The sequence below is a fragment of the Leucopleurus acutus genome (assembly GCF_964270905.1).
Source record: "Leucopleurus acutus genome assembly, chromosome: 4".
Lineage (NCBI taxonomy): Eukaryota > Metazoa > Chordata > Mammalia > Artiodactyla > Delphinidae > Leucopleurus > Leucopleurus acutus.
Genome location: NC_139146.1, coordinates 4,386,898 through 4,407,224, shown reverse-complemented (window position 1 = coordinate 4,407,224; position 20,327 = coordinate 4,386,898). Strand labels below are relative to the sequence as shown.

Here is a 20,327-nt window from a genome sequence, read left to right as displayed (position 1 = left end):
TTTTTTTGCGGTACACGGGCCTCTCACTGCTGTGGCCTCTCCGGTTGCAGAGCACAGGCTCCGGACGCGCAGGCTCAGCGGCCATGGCTCACGGGCACAGCCGCTCCGCGGCATGTGGGATCCTCCCGGACCGGGGCACGAACCCGTGTCCCCTGCATCGGCAGGCGGACTCTCAACCACTGCGCCACCAGGGAAGCCCCTTCCCCGCTTCTTGTTGCCCACCTGAGGAGGTGCGAAGTGACCTCGGCCAGCCGTGTGACCCTGAGCTGGTCACTCTCCGCCAACTGGTGAAGGGCAGGTAAAGCTGCCTCCCCTCCCCTCCCCTCGCACGCATGCGTCTCTGTCCCCGAGCCAGCGCGCGGGTCTGGGACGCGCCCGGGTCTGGGACGGGTGGAGGAGACCAGGCCCGCGTCAGGAGCTCCTGCTCTGACCCGCCACCGTGGCCAGAGTAGACCTGCCACGGGCCCGCCCCCTCCGTTCCCTCGCTCGGGAAGTCCAGGGGCCCGGCCAGAAGCACCGCCAGCCGGGGTGAGCAGGCCTGGGCTGTCACTCCCAGGTCGGGCCGCCTACTGCCGTGTGGCCTCCATGCTCCCACGCCCCTGCCCCTGCACCGTCAGACCCTCGGCAGAGGGAAGAGCCCCCGGAGGAGCCTGGGCTGACTGCAGCACCGCGGGCTCGGGGTCCCCTCGAGGACACACGGAGGCCTGGGGGCCGCAGGCCGCGAGCCCCAGGGCGACAGCTGGGAGGCTAGCTTCAGGGCGCTTCCTCCCTTTACCGAAGAAGGACCCTGGACCCTGTGCCGAAAACCCCAGGCTCACTGAGGGCCTCGAGCACATCCTGGCCCCTCTGGGCCTGACTCTCAGCTCTTCTCCTCCCAGCCCCGGGGGCACCTCCTGTGGCCCTGCTCAGGGCCCAATTCCTGCCGGTCACAGATGTCAGGTGTGACCACGGCATCCTCCCACACACCGGAAGCTGCGAGCCAGCGATAGGCAGCAGCCCCCTCCGCAGCTCCCCCTCTGGGCTCGCGTATGCCCCCGGCGTCCCTGTAGCCTGCAGCGATCGCTCGCAGACCCCAGGACTACTCAGAGAGGTTGGGGACCCTTCGGGAGGCACACTCACAGTGGTGGGCCCTGGCTCTTAGCAGCGGTGCTGCACTGCTCTGGTCACCACCCCTCACACTCACCTGGGCCTGTCTCCGTGCCCTAGCCTTGGGAGCCTGAAATTGCGTGGCACTCAGTCCCGCTGGCAGCCCCACCTCCCCCCAGTAAGGCCCTACCGGGGGTGCTGGGTGAGCCTGGCCTCTCTGCCAGCAGGTGTGGGTAGGGTCTCAGGTGGTCTCCTTCTGGGACCCTCACTTCCCCAGGCCCACTCCCCCACCGGGCCTCCCCTTCCTGAGCTTGGGAGGAAGTGGGGAGACCTGAGCCTCTGGGTCATGTCCTCATGCTGAACTCGGGTCCCCCGCTCAGAAACGCTTCTCCCAGGCTTGGTGCCATTATGCTGGGAGGGTGTTTTGTTACCTGGACGAGGTTGGAGAACAGTGGAGCCTTGGAGTCTACACCTTGACCTTACTGAGCCGTCACGTGGAAGTAGGGACAGCAGTTTGGGGCCTTTTGGGGGCCAGCGTGTCTTCATGTTGGCATTAAGCTACTAATTGGGAAGAAAAGGAGGTCTCTGGGCCTTGGTCGCAAAAAATAGGGTTTGGAAACATTCATTCATTCATTCAACAAACACATGTTAAGCGCCTACTAATGTGCCAGGCCCTCAACCTGATGTTGGTATGAATCTTTTTTTTTTTAACATCTTTATTGGAGTATAATTGCTTTACAATGGTGTGTTAGTTTCTGCTTTATAACAATGGTATGAATTTTATTTTTCTAAGTCAGTAAACCTCCCTCAGCCCTAGCTGTCTGGTGGTAAAGATACCACAATTTCCTCTTTCGTCTCTCCTCGATAAACTTCGGAGGGTCTCTGCAGCCTGCCTGAGCTCTGGCCCTCTGAAGTTTTCAGCAGTTTGAAGGAAAGCGGTGAAGCCCCCCGAGCCCAGGCAGCCCCCTTCCTTAGAAGGCTGGCTCTTCTTATCTTGCCACCAGATAGCCCCGCCCCACTCAGGGGCCTCGGAAGTCAGCAGGCCAGGGGTGCAGGGTGACGCGTGCGGGGCCCAGCTCTGTCCTGAACAGCTGGGTGGCCTTGGGAAGGCCACGTGATATCCCTGGGCAGGGCAGGGGGAGGAAGGCGGTGCAGTCGTCAATTTCACACACGCCAAGGGCATACATGCGGCCCTTCCTGTGGAATGAGTTACCCGTTTCATCTGGAAGAAACATACTGGGGTCCGTTTCCACCCCGTCACTCTGCAGATTGGCCGTGAACAGCGTGGTTTCCTTCCTGGCAGTGACCGCTCTCCAGTGCGCTGCAGATGACAGAAAGCACAGGAGACCAAGGCCCGGCACAGGGAGCTCCGACGGCGTGTGGAGTGGAGCTCTCCGCCACACTTTCTGGGGCCCACCTTTTCCCAGCCCCGGGGAGGTGGCTGCCTGGGGCCACCTGGAAGAAGCCCGGGCCGAGGCTGTCCTGCACGGCTCCTCATGAGCTCCGGCCCCCTTTGGCAAGCCGGTCACCCTCTCCAAGCCTCGGTTTTCTCATGTGAAAGCTGAAAAGGTGAAACCCACTCCCCAGTGTTAAAAGCAATAACGTGCCTGCACACATGGGTGCTGGACAGGGGTTAACCGCCTCCTTAGTGCCCACCGAGAGCAGCTGGTCAAGCCGTAGCAGAAGTCTCCTGTTAGTGTATCAGAATCCGAGTTCGGTGTCCCAGTTGGGTTTGGCTGGGGTGGGGACAGTGATGTGGGAAAAGATGGGAAGACAGATGTGGGAGGGGCTTGAAAGGGTTTGGGTCTCATGCTGGAGGTGGCAGGAGGCCTGAAGGGGTGTGAGCCGGGCCACCCTTTGTGTCATGGGTGAGCAGTGGTCTCTGAGGTTGGAGAGGAATGCTAGAAACAGCTGATGCACAGCAGAGAACCCTTTAGAACTTTTGTAGCTCTTAAAAGAAGATCACAGGGCCTTTCCTCCCTTCTCTGCAGCTGCATGAGCTCAGCATCCTCCAGTGAATGGAGCTCTGGGCGGCGGCCCTGCCCAGGCCTGGCCTGCTTCTCCTACTGAGCTGTGGGGTCTTGTGCCCCTTCCCTTCTCTGATCTCAGCCTCCTTGTCTGGAGAAAATTATCAGAAGATTATCGATAAATGGGGAGATTGGGATTGACTTAGACACACTACTATGTATAAAATAGATAACTAATAAGAACCTACGGTATAGGGCTTCCCTGGGGGCACAGTGGTTAAGAATCCGCCTGCCAGTGCAGGGGACACGGTTCGAGCTCTGGTCTGGGAAGATCCCACATGCCGCGGAGCAGCTAAGCCCGTGTGCCACAACTACTGAGCCTGCGCTCTAGAGCCCGCGAGCCACAACTACTGAGCCCACGTGCCACAACTACTGAAGCCCATGTGCCTAGAGCCCGTGCTCCGCAACAAGAGAAGCCACTGCAATGAGAAGCCCACGCACCGCAACAAAGAGTAGCCCCCGCTTGCCACAACTAGAGAAAGCCCGCGCGCAGCAACAAAGACCCAACGCAGCCAAAAAAAGGTAATAATTAATTAATTTTTTAAAAAACCTACTGTGTAGCACAGGGAACTCTAGTTAATACTCTGTAATGATCTATATGGGAAAAGAATCTAAACAAGAGTGGATATATGTATATGTATAACTGATTCACTTTGCTGTACAGCAGAAACTAACACAACACTGTACATTAACTATTCTCCAGTAAAAATCAATTTAAAAAAAAAGAGGAAGATTATTGGACCCGCCTCCAGCATAGCTGTGAGTTTGGTTATTCGATCCTGGATGGGAAAGCCCTTTGTAAACAGTATGTGAGAAAGTATTAAAGTCATAATTGCATTACACTAAAAAAAAAAATAGGTCTCACCATCCCGCAACCCGAATGGTTGATCTAGACCATGATTACGAATGGTTGCGGAATCATCAGGTGATGTGCTGACAGCACCGGGACCCCCTAGTCCAAGGCGATGTTGCTAAGAGTGGGATAAGCTGTCCACTCCTGATGGGACATGTAGGAAGTACACATGCGTGGATGCTGGGAGTGACCCCTAGATGCAGACCACTCTACTGGTCCCACTCCCATCCCCAGCGCAGTGCCTCCTAAGGGACTCTCTTCAGAGGATACTGCAAAATGTTCCTTGGGGGCAAAATTGAGGACCGCTGCTTGGGATGAAACTGAGTTTATAGGAAATACTGGGGCTAGAGGAGCTTGTTCAACACCACCACAAATGTACAGTCCTCTAAATCCATAATTCAGAAAATTCCACAAGACAAATAACGCAATGTCATCAAATATATCGCGTAGGAAAAACAAACCAAGGGAGAACTATTTCAGACTAAAAGAGACGTAATGACCCATCTACCAAGTGCAGTGTGTTGCTTTTGGAACCTGATTTAGAACCTTAATTCCCCGACCAGAGATCGAACCCATGCCCCCTGCAGTGGAAGCGCAGAGTTCTAACCATTGGACTGACAGGGAATTTCCCAGAACCTAATTTGAACAAACTATAAGAAGACATTTTTAGAGATAATTGGGGAATTATAAAACATTGAGGAATTATTGTTAATTTTATAGGTACCTGACGATATTATGATTATGCCTCAAAAAAAAAAAAAACCTTACTACTAAAGATGTGCATGGAACAAGCTGAAGTATTTTCATGGGTTCTGATATATCTGAGATACACTCTAAGTGAATCCAGGAAAAATGAAAACAACGAGAATATGGCGTGGTGACAGGAAGAGCAGAATATAACCAGTGTTGAGATGGGTACCTAGGGGATCACTCTACGGTTCACTGTGTATATGTTTGAAATTTTCCACAATAAAAATGGCTCTCGGGCTTCCCTGGTGGCACAGTGGTTGAGAGTCCGCCTGCCGATGCAGGGGACGCGGGTTCGTGCCCCGGTCCGGGAAGATCCCACATGCCGCGGAGCGGCTGGGCCCGTGAGCCATGGCCGCTGAGCCTGCGCGCCCGGAGCCTGTGCTCCGCAACGGGAGAGGCCACAACGGTGAGAGGCCCGCGTACGGCAAAAAAAAAAAAAAAAAAAAAAAAAAAGGCTCTCAAGATTAAAACTCAAATAAGTTAGAAGTGGACAGAGTAAGCAGCAGTCAGCAGTGGAGCCTAACTGAAGAGTCCGGCTGGCTCCAAAGATGGCGTGGCAGGCGACATCTGGGCCTCCGTCCCCGCCTGTCTCAGAGACAGGAGCTCCGCTGGTTCTGCACCGTCTCGGGAGGGAGCCGGCGGGTTCTCAGCCCCCCGCACGCAGGGCACGCCCCCTCCCAGAGGCAAACGCACAGCTCGCTCCGCCTCGCCCTGTCTGGCCCGGGGACGGTTCCCCATCAGCACTCTAAAACCGAAGTCCTGCTGCTTGCGAATGGAGTGTAAAATCAGTGTCCAGCCCCTCCCTGGGCTGCCCCACGCCTTGCTGGGCGGCAGATGTGGTGGGGAAGAGGGAGCCTTCCTTCCACCCTTTCAGACCCTGGGCCGCCCCCCAGCCACCTGGGTGCCAGGAGAGCAGCGCTTGCAGGCTCCACGGGTCTGCGCAGACCTCTTCTTGCCGCTGGACTCTCGTTTGCCTCCGCCTGCCTGCATCCCTCGAGGGGTGGCTTAACTTCATAGATGGCTTCCTCCTGGCCTTTCGAAGCTGTACTGTCAAGGCACCCAGACGTTCTTGGCACTGCAGACAGTGCGATCTTTGCAAACTGCAAAGCTGACCTCACCGCTCACATTTACCCCCTCTTCAGCCCCAGTCGTGCTGGGGGAGCCTCCCCACGGTTGCCCCCGCCACCACCACAGGACCTTTGCACATGCTGTCCCTATGCTGGGCGCTCTTTCCACCCCTTCCCCGACTAATTCCCACCGGCCTTCAGGTCTCAGCCTCCTGGACCAGGACAACCCCCTTCCCCAAACCCCAGTACATGTTTCGGTGGCATGTGTCACAGTTTCCATATCTCTACTTTGTGTGACTATTTGATCCATGTCTCCCCCCCTAAAACCACAGGCTTCACGAAGACGGATTGTGCCTGCCTCTGCCCCCCACGAGCCCCTCACGCTCAGGATGGGCGCTCCCAGAGGATGTGTGAACCGGGGCAGTGGGGGCTAGTGTAACCTCCCTGCAGACCTGTCACTCTGCTCCCTTGCACCACCTTATTTTAGTAAAGATTTTAAAACTCTGATTATGAAGATAAAATAAGGGACCTCCCTGGTGGTCCAGTGGCTAAGACTCCACGCTCCCAATGCAGGGGGCCCGGGTTCGATCCCTGGTCAGAGAGCTAGATCCCACGTGCCACAACTAAGACCCTACATGCCGCAACTTAAAAAAATAAAATAAAATAAAAAGAAAGAAAGAAAAAATAAGATTGTAGAAATTTTGAAAGTTAACAAATTATAACATGTATGTGGTAAAACGCCACCACAGGCTGATTTCTACAGGCATGTTTCACAGTCAACACCATTCCATAGGTTTGATGTTACACCCAGCGCTTTGCGTGGAAGTTCACAAAACATTGTCTCGCACCAGGAAGATGTTCTAAAACCTCCGACAGAGAAGCAGCCCCGCCTCCCTAGACTCTCCAGAGACCACTGGGGCTCGAGCACCAGTGTCATTTATGCAAAAGCAATGCTTTGCCAACCATCTCAGACCAACAGGCAGGCTTCGTGGAGAAGCAGGCGCCTTCGAGAAACTTCACTCTTTACTGCAGGGGCCACAGCCCAGAAGGGGTCGGATTAGACGTTCCAAGGCCGTGCCCGGCCATGGTGGGTCCCAGGCAGGAGGGGAAAAGGCTCCTGGGTTCTCATCTTCGCTCCTGTAACCCTCTCCTCCCTGGGCCTCAGTTTCTGCATCCGGAGAGCAAGAGGTTGGGCTGTGACGTCGGAGGGCGATAAAGAGAAATCAATAGCCTACAGACACTCTGCTCATCGTCACACAGCAGCCGCTGTCTACCAAGCACCTGCCGCCCCGCCGGCTACACCGCTCCACATTCACTGCTGCACTCGGCTTCACACTGTCCCACGGGGGAGGGAACGCTTTTTAAGCTCTATTTCAGAGATGAGGAAGGTGCAGCTCACAGAGGCGGCTTGCACCGAGTAAGCAGCAGAGAAGGGCCGCATCGGGGCTGACGGTTACTCACAGAGGGTAGTCCGTAGGGAAAGAAGACAAAGGGGACGTCTGAGTGGCTCCCACGCCAGTGGCTCTCTCTGGAAGGGAGGGTGGCAGGCACCGTGTATTTTCTTCTGTGGACTCATCTGCATTCACCAAATTTTCCACGGTGGCTATTACTCTCACATGGAGCTAAAGTAAAAGTTTGAAAAAAATAAAATATCGTTTTGCACACGCGTCTCCTCTATAAACTGAGAAGAGATTGTTTCTGAATCATTTCTGGGTCCTAGCTTTTACCACATGACCTGGCACGCACGAGATAATTTGGTAAATATTTTAGTAATGATAAAAGATCCTTTTTTTTTTTTTTGTAACCTGTAAAAAGTACCTAGGGTAAAAATCACACCACCAGCCAGTTAACGAACAGGAACCCAAACTACCTGGGCCCTCGCCCCTTCGAGGGCCACTCAGGGTCTCTGCGAAGATGCTTTATATCTTCTGCAAACGGAAGGCCAGCCTTTCCCTCTAATATCTTTTTTTTTTTTTTTTTTTTTTTGCTGCACTGCATGGCACGCAGGATCTTACTTCAACAACCAGGGATCGAACACGCGCCCCCTGCAGCAGAAGCTCAGAGTCTTAACCACTGGACTGCCAGGGAAGTCCCTTCCCCTAATATGGAAAACACATAAAAATGCAAGTGCTAATCCCTGTACATCTAAAATCATCCTTGTGAAATTGTAGCTTGTCTCACTCCACACACACGTTAGAGCTCTGTCTGTGCCACACACTCCGTGCCTTGGGTAAACCGCACACCTCCTGATGTGCCCATTTCACAGATGAGGAGACTGAAGTTCAGGCATGTTAAATATGCCACCCCATTGTCACACTGGGATGGGGTGCCGACCCCAGTCTCCTGGCTTGGGTCTCTTTCCTGACCCCACGTGGTCTCCCTGCATAGGCCTCTGGAGGGGCTCAGGGCGGCTTCTTGGGCCCCTCCTATGTCTCCAATGTAGACATCTGCCGGGAGCCTCGATGGGGCGCTGAGGGAGGCTCTGTGTCCCCCAGAATGTGGGCCCGGCTCAGGGCTCCCTGGCACACCCCCGCTCACCTTCTCTAGGTGGTGCTACGCCTGCCCCTTCCACGCAGAACCCCACCTGCCACTGCAGCCCCGCCTCTCCCCAGGGATGCACCTCCCCACGGGCTCCCAAGAGCCCAGGGAGGTGGCGACGGTCATCCGCATTTTACAGATGAGGAAACCAATGCTCAGAGAAGGGCAAAGTCAAGACAAGCCGGTGCCAGACGGGTGTCTCCAGCCGCCACCGTGTGCTGGGGGAGCAGAGGCGGGCAGAGCAGGGCGGCCCGGCCCTGCATGTCAAGGGCAGTGAGAGGGTGCGAGGCAGCGTGGACCCGAGTGTGCGGATCGCTCTTTCCGGAAGCTCGGCTGCGCAGGTTCGGCAAGAGCTAGCGGCAGCTGGGAGCAGGCCTCGGAAGAGGTTTGTCTCCTTCTGGGACAGGAGGCAGCTGAGCCTTGCACGGGCCCAGGGGAGGAGCTGGAGTTGGGGACAGGACAATGGGGACTGGCCCTGCATGCGAAGAGGCCCCCAGGGAAGGCGCCCGGAGCCTGGTGGGCCCTGGGGGAGTGGCCAGCTTTCTCTTTCTCGCCCCTGAAGCCCAAACCCAGCTCTGCTCAGCGCCCCTGGGCAGCCCCAGGCCCATCTTTTCTGGACGTCCCACCCAGGGAGTGGCTGTGCTTGTTGGGTGAAGCCTGGATCTCCCTAGAGGGCTGGGCCCACTGGGATTGGGGATGCCTGGAGGGGGGACCCTGATGCCTGGAACAGCCATCCTCAAACCGTCCTGAGCACTTCCCGTGTGCCAGGGTTAGGCTCACAGCCTAATGGGGAGGCAGGTGGACAGACAATTCTAGAGGCCACTGACCAGGACCTGATGCTATGTCAAGAGGGCCCAGAGAGGGATCTCCAGGAGAAAACCAGAGGCCAGGGTGCTCGGCCTGGTCCCCCTGCGGCTCCAGACAGCACACCTCACCTGTGGCTCTTGGACGATATCTTGGCCCATTTTAGAGTTTAGGGGCAGCTCTTCCCCCAAGCCCAGCCCCACCACCGGAGGGCAGGAGGAGGGCTGGACCATCAGGCGGGTGTTGACGCTGAGCGCGTCCCAGGCCAGGCTGCGTGGGGTTGGGAGACCCCTAATCCGGCGGCTGCTACCCTCTCGGAGAATCTGGGTCACCTGCCACATGCCCAGCACGGAGGGCCACGGGGATGAGCAAGGGGCTCCCGGGCCTCTCAGGAGGGCGTGGCCAGCTCTGCCAGGTGTGGGAGCTGGGGGTGGCACGTGGCCAAGGGGACCAGGGTTGTGATGGCTGGAGAAGGCAGGAGGGGGTCCAGGCAGAAGGAACAGGACAAGCAAAGGCGGGCTCTGTGCAGCCAGGATTGTGACGTGTCTGGAAAACGCCAGTCTGGATGGGAAGGGGGCGGCGAGCCTGCAAGGTTAGGCTGGGGCCGGATCTGGGAGGGGGTCCTGGAGAGATAGGGGCTGGTGGCCTGGTGGCTGTAGGGGGGTGGGTGCAAATGAAGAGGCAGCAGTTTGGAGGTGGATCCGCCCCCCTCTGTCTACTTGTCACCCTGGCTGCTACGCTGCTCCTCTCGGGCCCACACACCCTCACCTTCACCTCTGCAGGCCTGTCCTTGGGAAGTCCCCCCGCCCAGATTCAAACAAGAACAAAAGCCTTGCAGCCAGCTGTCTCCCAGCCATAAGCTCACCCTCCGTAGGAGGGAGTGGGCAGCCAGTGCTCAGAGAATCAGCCCGACCCGGCAGAATCTCAAGCCTTTTCCTGGAGACTTCTGAGACCTTGAAGGGCAGAGGTGGACCTCGTTCAGGCGCGCACCGGGTATCAGCTGGGCATCGGAGCCTGGTGCAGAGAGGGTGCCTACAGTATCTGGGGGTTGGGGGTGGAGTGGCAGCGGGAGGGAAGGTCTCCTGATGGGTGACACTTGGTGGGGGGGGAGGAAGGTCAGCCGGCCTGGGGCTTGTGTGAGGCCCCTCAGGGCAGAGACCCAGGGGTGGGCAGGCTGAGGCCTGCCCCCTCCCCAAAGAGGAGGGGTGGCTGCTCTGGAGGGGGAATGGCAAGGAGCCGCCAGGGTGTTTTTGTGAGAGCTAAGAACATCCTCCACTCCAGGTGCAGGGCGGAGGAAGGACAGCGGCTGGACTGGGTGCTGGGACATTTAGGAAGCCAACTTCTGTAGCCAGGAGGGAGCTGGGCCCAACTCTGTGTGTGTGTGTGTCTCAGGAGCTGTTGGCTGGTGGGTGGATGAGTTAGGAGAAAATAGGGGCTGAGGTTTGGCAAGAAGAGGAACATGGAGTGCATCCAAGAAGGTTCCTCTAAGGTGGGCAATATCTAAGGTTGGCTTAGGATGGAGGAGCAAGGGGAAAGGTTGAAGTCGCTAGGTCAGGGCGGGTAGATGCGTCAGGAAGAAAGACAACACGTATTAAACCCCTCCCCCACCTGAGGTATGTGGGACACCCCTTCCTCTGAAAGAGGAAACCGAGGCTCAGAGAGGTTAAGTAACTTGCCCAAAGTCACACAGTAAACACCAGAGCTGGGATTCCAGCCCAGATCTGCCTGACGTGAAAGCTCATGTTCTCTACTATCATCAACTGCTTCTCAGGGGCTGGAAAAAAATGTGGTCTCTTGTGGAGGGGCAGTGGGGAAGCAGGGGTGGGGAGAGTGTGGCATGGGCAGGGCCTCACCCCAGGTGTCCCGTCTGTCACCACCAAACAAGCATCACGCTGTATGTTACCTGGAGCCAGATGGCCTGGTTGCCAATCCTGCCTGTGTCCTTCGCAGCTATGGGGCCGTGGGCACGGAACGTTCCCCCGCGTGAGCCTCAGTTCTTCTCGGCAGCATGGGCGACTGCGAGGACGAAGACGGTAGACACACACTGCGCAGGGCTCAGGCAGGCTATGCTCTTCCCCTCTCCTCCGTGTGGGCCCTGACTACCCGCTGGGGACCTGGGGACTGCACAGAGACCAGACAAGATGGTAAGGCATCTGGGAGGTGGCCCAGGGGCTGCTGGAGCCCTGCACGGCCTCGGGTGGGAGTTGGGTAAGAGCCGGGGATGCCGTTCCGAGGGTCAGAGCACCTGGGGTACCATTCTGAGCCACACGCCAGAGGGGGCTAGGAAGTAGAGGAGAAGGGAATCCCAGGAGGTCCAGGCCGAGGGCAGAGCAGGTGCAAAGGGGAGGACTTGACAGAGTTCGAGGTGCTTCCGGGGAGCCTCACGCGTGGAAGGGGCAGGAGAGTTTCCCGCAGGGGATGATTGGGCGTGAGAAGCATCTGCATCCCCTGCCACCTCTGCCCTCTGCACCCATCTCACGTGGCTCCCACGTGAGACCTGATCCCGCAGCTTCTAAATCGGGTTTCGCTTTCTGAGGGTGGCGGCAGCAGAAGGCAACGGGGCGATGCCTTTAAAAAACAAGGCTATTTGGAAAATTCCACTGTGGTGTGCTGTAACGCAGAGCCCCACCCCCACGTGCTTTCTGTGGTTTCTTAGTACCTAGAGCCTTAAGGCCTCCAGCCCTGGGCTCCTCTTAAGCATCAGTGAGCCGCAAGCCACAGGGGGTCCCCTGCACCACACCTCCCCCCCCCCCCACGCCACCCACCATCGCCAGGTTGTGCATTCCATACTTTGCAGGGTCTGTTGGTTTCATTATAACTTACTTCCTCCAAGCAATTACTTGGGATGCTCTGAGAATTAGTGACCTTTGATTTGGGCACCAGACCCCACTGGTTCAAGTGTCCCCAGTAAAATGGGGCAACAATACAGCATCATGGGGCTGCTAGGGCAGCTAGAGACGCTGTTACAGACGGTAGAACACACAGACCGTAGTCACAGGGCTCTGTGGTCAGCACTCCCGTCACAGCAAGTGTGTTTGGCTGTGCGTTCATTACCGAACCCCCTGGAGCACGCGTGTTCCCACTGACAAAATGGTCACAGGACTTGTCGTGCTTTGATGAGAAGGGACAGGGTGCAGAGCCCTCATCCGACGGCCTCAGGTTACTGTGCCTCTTGAATCTTGTCGGTTACCCATCAGTCAGCATCTTAACACATCTCATTATAAATAGAATAATATTTAAATATTATTATAAATAGAATAATATTATAATAGTAATATTACTACTATAATATTACTATTATAATATAGTAATAATAATATAGTAATAATATTATTACATTATAAATAGAATAATAATATTCCAGGGGAATTCCCTGACGGCCAGTGGCTAGGACTCTGCGCTTCCACTGCAGGGGGCATGGGTTCGACCCCTGGTCAGGGAACTAAGATCCCACAAGCCACGTGGCGTGGCCAAAAAAAAAAAAAGTTATGGAGCATTCGTTTGTTGCGGGAAATCTAAAAGTTTCAAAATACATAATCAGAAGGTAATCATGTGTGTTCTGATATCATTTGAGTGTTTCTATCTGTTTGTTTCTGTGGATGACATTCCATATTCTATGATTATGTTTTATTTAAAATTCAGTATCACTCTTACAACTTATGCATTTCCTCTTTGCTATAATAAACTACTTGAAGATTTTTTTATTTTATTTTTAAAAATTAATTAATTAATTAAAATTTGGCTGCATTGGGTCTTTGTTGCTGTGTGTGGGTTTTCTCTAGTTGCGGCGAGCAGGGGCTACTCTTCCTTGGGGTGCGCGGGCTTCTCATTGTGGTGGCTTCTCTTGTTGTGGAGCACCGGCTCTAGGCACGTGGGTTTCAGTAATTGTGGCACGTGGGCTCAGTAGTTGTGGCTCGTGGGCTCTAGAGCACCGGCTCAGTAGTTGTGGTGCACGGGCTTAGCTGCTCCGCGGTATGTGGGATCTTCCCGGACCAGGGTTCAAACCCGTGTTCCCTGCATTGGCAGGCGGTTTCTTAACCACTGCGCCACCAGGGAGGCCCTAAAGATTTTTTAAATGGCTGCACAGAAGTCTCTCCAGTTAGTTAAGCTTCCCCCATGATTGGACGTCCACATCATATCCATTTCACTGTTGTAAGTAGCACTTCAGTGAGCATATTTTTACAACAGTCTTTGCCTGACTTTGGGGGTATTTTTTTTTTTTATAAGGACAGCTCCCTTCAAGTGCACTATTAGATGAAAAGGATTCAGTGTGTTATAATTTTCTCTTTTGCTGGAGCCATGCCTTCTCCCTTTTATTAAATGTGCTGTAATACTTCTAGGAGTTCCACCTCCCTGAATTCACTGATTTTCACCTCTGCAGGTAAGAAACAGGTAACTGCCCTTGTTAAAACTGAGTAGAATACGAGTTGATGGTCTGGTTGTGAGGGTCTGATGCTGCTTCTTTGCCGCAAACTGCAGAGGTTCGTGGTGACTACTCTGGTTGTTATGACACTTTTCCGTCTCCGTGTCTCTGGCCATCTTCTCTGGGCCTGAGGTTGCTGGAAGGCTTACCTCCAGCTACCTGGGCTACTTTTGACTTTGTTTTCTTTTCCTCATCTTGATCAATTTTCAGAAGCAACAAGGCAAACCCAAGTTCCAGGCTTTGTGTCCTAAAAACGAGAACGTCCATCTCCACAGTGAATTCCTTTATTCCAAGGAATGAAGACAGAAAAGATGGGCTTTCCTGGATTTCTGAAAGCCCTTGGGCCAGCGGAAAGCTCTTTGGAAATAAATGATGGTTGATCAATCTGCCTCTGCCTGGTGGGGACGGCCCGCTGACACTCACAAGTGAAGTGTGACCACCGCCGCCGGTACTTTCATTCCCACCCTGGGCCCCCGGTGGCCCTGAACAGAAGCTGGGGGCAAGGAGGGTGGGAGGGAGGATGGCGAGTGGGCGGGAGCTTTTGGACGGTGGGGGGCAAGCTGTGAGGGCCAAGCTGAGCGGCCTCACCTCACCGCGCCTGCTTCCCCACCTGTAAAGCAGGGGTCAACGTGCCGGTAGGTGTGGTGATGGGGTGGAACAGCCAGCACAGCATGGGGCACCTGGGAGGGCTCACGCGAGTGCAGGTATGACAAAGGTTTATTCACGCATTCAACAAATATTTAAGGAGCTCACATTCCCGGGGCTGGGGAAGAGTCGGGGGCAAAATATGCATTTGGGAGACTAGAACCCCACATCTCCCGAGAAGAGGTGCACAGGGGGCTTGGTGGGGCAGAGGCTGCTGGCCAGGGTCCTGTGCCCACCCCCTTCCCCACCTGACCTTGGGCCCCTCCCCACGTCTGTCTCTGGGCCTCACTTTCCCCACTGAATAATGAGAGGGGTGGGCTTGAGGACTCTAGAGGGTCCCGCCAGCTCCGACACCCTGCTGGTGACCCTTCTGGGGTCTGCCCCTGGTGAGTTCCTATTGTCCTGGTGAGGGGATGTGAGTGCATTTGCGAGGTGCCACGTCTGTCTGCCCCTCGAGACGGGGGCTCCGTGGGCGCAGGAACTGTGGGCTATTGCTGTTCCCGGAGCCCAGGGCGCCGGCACACAGTGGGCTCAGGGCTGCCTTCCGTGGGACTCGGTCACCCTGGGAAGGGCTTCCCACTCCTGCTTGGTGAGCTTGGGGAAGGCTCACAGGTCAGGCTTGAAGAAGTCCCTCCACGGGGTCCCTGGAGAATCTTAGCATCTCTCCTCACCTTGGCGGGTTGACTTTCTCTACATTATATTGCTAGGAAGAGCTCCCTCAAATATGCCAGAAACTGACAAAACTAGACAGCTGGGTTTTTTCTTTTCTTTTTTGGTCGTGCCGTGTGGCTTGTGGGATCTCAGTTCCCCGACCAGGGATTGAACCCCAGGCCCTCGGCAGTGAAAGCGCGGAGTCCTAACCACTGGACCACCAGGGAATTCTCCAGACAGTCGTTTTACATTTAATCCTCACACAGTTCGGGAGGCGGAGACGCTCAGAGCCTTGTTGAAATGGGGAAAGCTGGGGAAGGGAAGGGAGGGAGGCTTCAGGGCTGATCCAGGCCAGGCCACCACCCACCGGTCCTGTGCCTGGAACTGAGGCGAGGCAGCTGCAGGCCTGGTGCTTCTCTACATCAAGCGGCAGCTTTACAGCCCCCAAGGGAGCGACCAGGTGAGAATCAGTTTGGGACCCTGGCGGTTAGGTCTGCACAGGGGAGCCGGGATGGCTTCCCCCAGGCAGGCAGCAGTGAGCCAGCAGAGGGGGACACGGCACTGACCACCCTGATACAGTTCTCATCTCCATATCAGAGACGGGGGCTGGGAGGTGCAGAGGTTCTGAGAGGTGACGTGAGTGCCCACTGCCACGCAGCTAATCTTGTTCACTGTATTTTTAATTTTGTTAGGCTGAAGTTGCAATGACGATTCATCTAGAACACTCCTGGGTGCTGATGACAAGGGGTAAGAAATAGGTCAAATCACACTGAGGGTGTTAAGTGACAGATGGGCTCCAGTGGGGAGCTCTGGGCTGCGGCAGGGGGAGGGGCGGGAGCCAGGGAGGCAGCAGGGTGGTGAGAGGGTGAGGAGAAGGCAGACAGAGGGCGCCAAATGCAAACCCACCACAAACTTCCTCGGTTCTGGATGTAGAACAATGGTTCCTGTCATTGTGGGGTTTTAAAACCCTAAGACTGACAATGAGGGCTCCAAGGGATTTGGGGAGTCGCAAAGAACACTGTAAAGGCAGATTTATTAATCTGATGTATTAAATTGCTAATTAAGTCAGGCCTGAAGCAAGTCTGTACTTTCCTGTTTCCTTAAAATAAGCTCAGGGGGGCACACTGGGGGGGGCGGGGCTTGAAAGAGACCTGCTATTAGTTTTCCTTAAGACATCCAGAACTGTAAGCATTTATAAAGCCTCCATTATGCTCTAAGCATAACAGAAGCACTGTGAAGGGTGTTAGTGCATTCTATTAACACATTTCCTTTGTAAAGTTCTCACCCCTCCTGCTATCATAATAGGCGCTAAGAGTTATTAGAGCCATGACCCAGGCAGGAGAAACAAGTCGGGGGCTCTTCGGCCCAACGCTAATGACCACAGCCCAAATTAATCTTCCATTGCATGCTTCCAGACGCTGTGATGGAGAGATCACCCTTCCTGTCCCCGACGGCCCTGCTAGATGTAGCTGGCTGTCTGAGGTTTCCTCTGTGGTAGCTCTGGCCGTGACAGCCCTCAGGGGTCCTGGTTGGCAGGAGCCAATCCTAGCTTGGAACCCAGGCCTTCCAGCTCCCAACCACTGGAGTCTTTCCTCTTGCCTTGATGCCCTCAGAACATAATCTTTCAGGCTCAGGGAACATACCAATAAACAAGATAAGCCCGGTTTGGCTCAGGGAGCCTACATTCTAGGAGGGGGGATGAGGTAGGGGTCAACAACGAGCGAACAAGACCTTTCTTATTCAGGGCCTTCCATGATGCTGGAAGGCGGTCTGGGGCGGGGCATCTGGTTTCTGACCCCTCTCAGCTACTGACCAGCCCTGAACCTTGGGTAAGTGACTTCATCTCCCACTCTGTACGACGGTTTTGATCACAGACCTTGCCTCTGGAGTTTCTGCAATATTGACAGGAAGTAATGCACATGAACGCTAGGCCAGCGGCTCCTAAACTTGTCTGCACATTACACAGCTTCCAAAACTGTACCTTACCTCCAGAGACTGATTCAGTTGGCCTGGGGCGTGGCCTGGGCTTTGAAATTTTCAAAGATCCCCAGGAGATGCTTAAGTGCAGACAAGTTTGGGGAGGCACGGCGCTATGCATTGCGTAACCGCTCGATAAAAGACACCTAACAGATAAGCCCGTTTTACAGATTAAGAGACCAAGGCCCGGCAGGGAAGACCTCAAAGCGACCTTCCCGAGGCTGTACGTCCCGGGCCCGAGCTCGGATCTTGCCCACCTGGTCTCTCGCAGGCGGCCAGGTGGGGTCCGGGCTCTTCCTCCCCCGCACACCTGCTCGGGGGCAGGGGCGCCCATCGATGCGCTCCGCTGCTCGGCTCCCCACGCCTGGTCGCTGCCCGCTCGTGCCCCTTCCCCCTCCCGGGCGCTTCCCACTTCCAAGATGGCCGCGGGTGGAGCCGACCAGGTAAGGAAGCCCCTGATGGGTGTTCACGGGGGGGTCTGCGGGCATGAAAATCCCCTCAGGCCTCCCCACAGGCTCCTCTTGCCCTTCGGGAGAGAAAAGGTCCGGCAACGCCGCTCCGAAGCCCGTGGCGGGCGGGCGAGCGGGCCGGAGGAGGGGCAGCGGGACGAGCGTCGAGCTCGAGGAGCGGCGGCAGCCCGGCTGGGCGCGGCAGCCCGGGCGGAAGAGCAGCCTGCGCCGGCAGGGGGCGGGGCGGGGCGAGGCGAGGGCGCGCGGGGCGGGGCGAGGGCGCGCGGGGCGGGGCGAGGGCGCGCGGGGCGGGGCGAGGGCGCGCGGGGCGGGGCGAGGGCGCGCGCTGCTGTTGGCTGCGGGCAGCTCTCGGGCACCTGCCGGCCCGGCCCGCCGCCTGCAGCGCCGGGTGTCCTCGCCGCGCAAGTTGCGGGTCCCGCAGGGCCTGGGCTGCGGGCCCGCTGGCCCCGGGGATGGCGTCGGAGCCGCGCTAACTCCGGTACTGAGGGCCTCCGGCGAGGGCCGGGCCGCGAGGGAGGGAGGGCGCCGGGGCGCGCGGGGCCGCTGCCACCTGCTGCAGCCTCGGCCGGAGCGTGGAGGCGGCCTGAGGCGGGGCGGAGCTGGCCGCGCGGGTTCGGGTCCTGCCTGCGCGCCCCCTCGACGCGCGGCCGCCGCTTTCTCCCGCGCTGGGGGAGCGCGTGGGGCACGGGGAGCATCGCGGGCCCCGGGGGCGCTCGGCTCGCCCGCTCCTCGGTGAGACGCGCGCCCCGACCCGCTCCTTTCCCGGAACTTGACGAAAAGTTTTCCCCCTCAGACGCGCGGGGCTCCCGGGCCGGGAGAGGAGCCGGCTCGGCGCTCCCCGACCCATAAGAGCCCCCACGGCGTCGGGGCCACAGAACACCGGGATCCCGCCACTTCGGAGCCCCCCAGCCGCCGGGACCCCCTCCACCTCAGGGCCTCCGACCCCTGCGACCCCCGGCAGTTTGCAGTCCCCGACTCGCCGGAGCCCCTCTCCCCACACCTCGGAGCCTCCGACCGCCCGGAACCCCCTCCACCTCTGGGTCCACCTGGCAGCTCCCGACCCCCTTGCTTCTCAGATCCCTGTTCTGGGGCCGCAGACGCCCCCTTCTCTTGGGACCGCCTACTCCCCAGGCCGGGGACTCCCTTTTGCTTCAGGGGCCCCCGTACCTGGACTACAGCCCCCTCAGCCTCGGGGACCCGCGCCTCGGGATGCATCCCAGCGGGAGGCTGAGGGGCAGGAGCTGTATGGGGACAGAGAGCTGCCCCGAGGAAGGAGCGGGGGGGGGGGGCGGCCGCCGGGAAGGCTCCTCTTCACGAGGCCGCAGCGCCGGCCGGCGGACCCCAGACCCCGCGCCTGCGCGGCGGGCCACAGGCAGCTGCGTGCGTTTCAAAGTTGGACAGGCGCCATCTGCTCCAACTTGGATGTGGAAGTGGAAGCTTGGCTTTGGGAAGTTCTGTGGGCAGGAGGCTCCTGGGCACGGACTCACGCCCTTCGTTTACGGGGGAGGGCGGTGTCTTAGGGCCCGTGTCTGCAGGCTCTTGGCACCTCGCCGTTGTCTTGGCTACCTTTGTAGAGGATGGGTGGCTGCTGGGCACTGTTAGGAGCTGTGCATGGACCAGACCAGACCTTACAGCAGTCCCTTCCTCTTGCCCGGTTTATCTGGCCAGTACCAACCCGTGTCTCAGGTTTGGATAGAGCTTCTTCCCAGCTGCTTAGCCCCTGTCCCACCTGGGTTGCTCCGCCCTCCCACCCCCCAGCCAAGGCTGTCTTACTACTGTCTTGGTGGTGGTATGTTTGACCCCTTGAGACTGTGGGCTTCACCCGACTAACAGCCCGTGTGAGAAGCTGGCATGTTCTTGGGGCTCAGGGTTATTGAGTGGATGCACCCTTTGGGCCGCATCGAGGGCGGTCAGGTAACCGGTTCAGGGTCACCCAGCTGGAGAGGGGCAGGGATGACATTCACACTGAGGCAGGTCGGGGGGCCAGGCTCCGCTCATCTCAGTGTCCTTCACGGCCCCTGCAGGTGCTGGCAGGTCCCTGCTTAGCACTCTGCGTGGCGCCGCGGTGGGCTTGCTCCGTGCTCGCGAGACTGTTTACAGCCTGCCCCCAGCCCACCCTCTCCTGCTCCGAATCAGGGCTGCCTCACCTGGCCTCCGCGGGTCCCTGCAGTTGCCCTCGGGCGCCTCTCTCCGCCCCTCCGCCCCTCCGCCCCTCCGCCCCTCCGCCCCTCCGCCCCTCCGCCCCTCCGCCCCTCCGCCCCTCCGCCCCTCCGCCCCTCCGCCTCTCCGCCTCTCCCTCCCACTGCCCTACTTCCCTCGCCCAGCGGTGAGTCCCTGCCCGTCCTGCCTCCACTTCCCCTTGCTTGTGCTCTGCTGAGGGCCTCTCAGCAGAGGGGCCACAGCTTATCAGAGCAGCATGCTTAAGAATCTGGCTTCCCTGTTGGTCAGAGCTTCTGTGTCACGTCCTCACCCTCAGCACAGAGGATGCCTGCCCAGCGTGGCGCGGGTGCTCGCGGAGCTCTGAGACCTCGGAGAAGATTTGTCATCACACCAGACTTTTATACCTAGTATGTAAGAGAGGATTTTAGGAAAATGGGTACGTGTTGTCAGTGTTTGCTGTAGGGAGGGTATAAAGTTTCTAGGGTCTGGGTTTAGAATTCTAGATTGTCAAGTTGCAAGGACCTCGGGTAGCTTGGCTGGGCTAGTCACCTCATTTGACAGATGGGGAAGCTGAGGCCCAGCGCTCGGTCAGTGCCGCAGCGGAGGTGCGAGGAGAGATGCTGGTGACAGGGCGAAGCCGTACAGTGAGGCTGTGCAGACTGGCTGTGTCTGGGCTTGCTTATGCAAATGAGTTGCTAAAATAGGGGGCCTGAGCTGGCTGGCCGTGTCGGGTGCCCGGGGAAGAGTGATGCCAGCTAGCATCTTCCAAGGCACGATTCTAAAGGCTTTATGTAGATTTCTTCCCCGATCTTGTCAACTGCCTAATGAAATAGGGTCTATTACTGTCCCCCTCTTACTACGTGGAAATTGAGGCAC

The 20,327-nt window shown here is 57.3% G+C and overlaps 1 protein-coding gene across 4 annotated transcripts in view; it reads left to right on the top strand.

The window, feature by feature from the left end:
- Positions 1-17,243: 17,243 nt before the first annotated feature.
- TBC1D14 (TBC1 domain family member 14) overlaps positions 17,244-20,327 on the top strand; it is a 102,740-nt gene continuing 99,656 nt past the window's right edge. For 2 of the 4 annotated variants that reach the window (XR_014326170.1, XM_082838210.1), the window contains exon 1: positions 17,244-17,264. The gene's annotated coding sequence lies outside the window, so the exon portion shown is untranslated. Of the gene's footprint in view, positions 17,265-17,658; positions 17,770-20,327 lie in introns of those variants that run through there. The other 2 variants (XM_082838211.1, XM_082838212.1) reach the window with 1 other exon arrangement.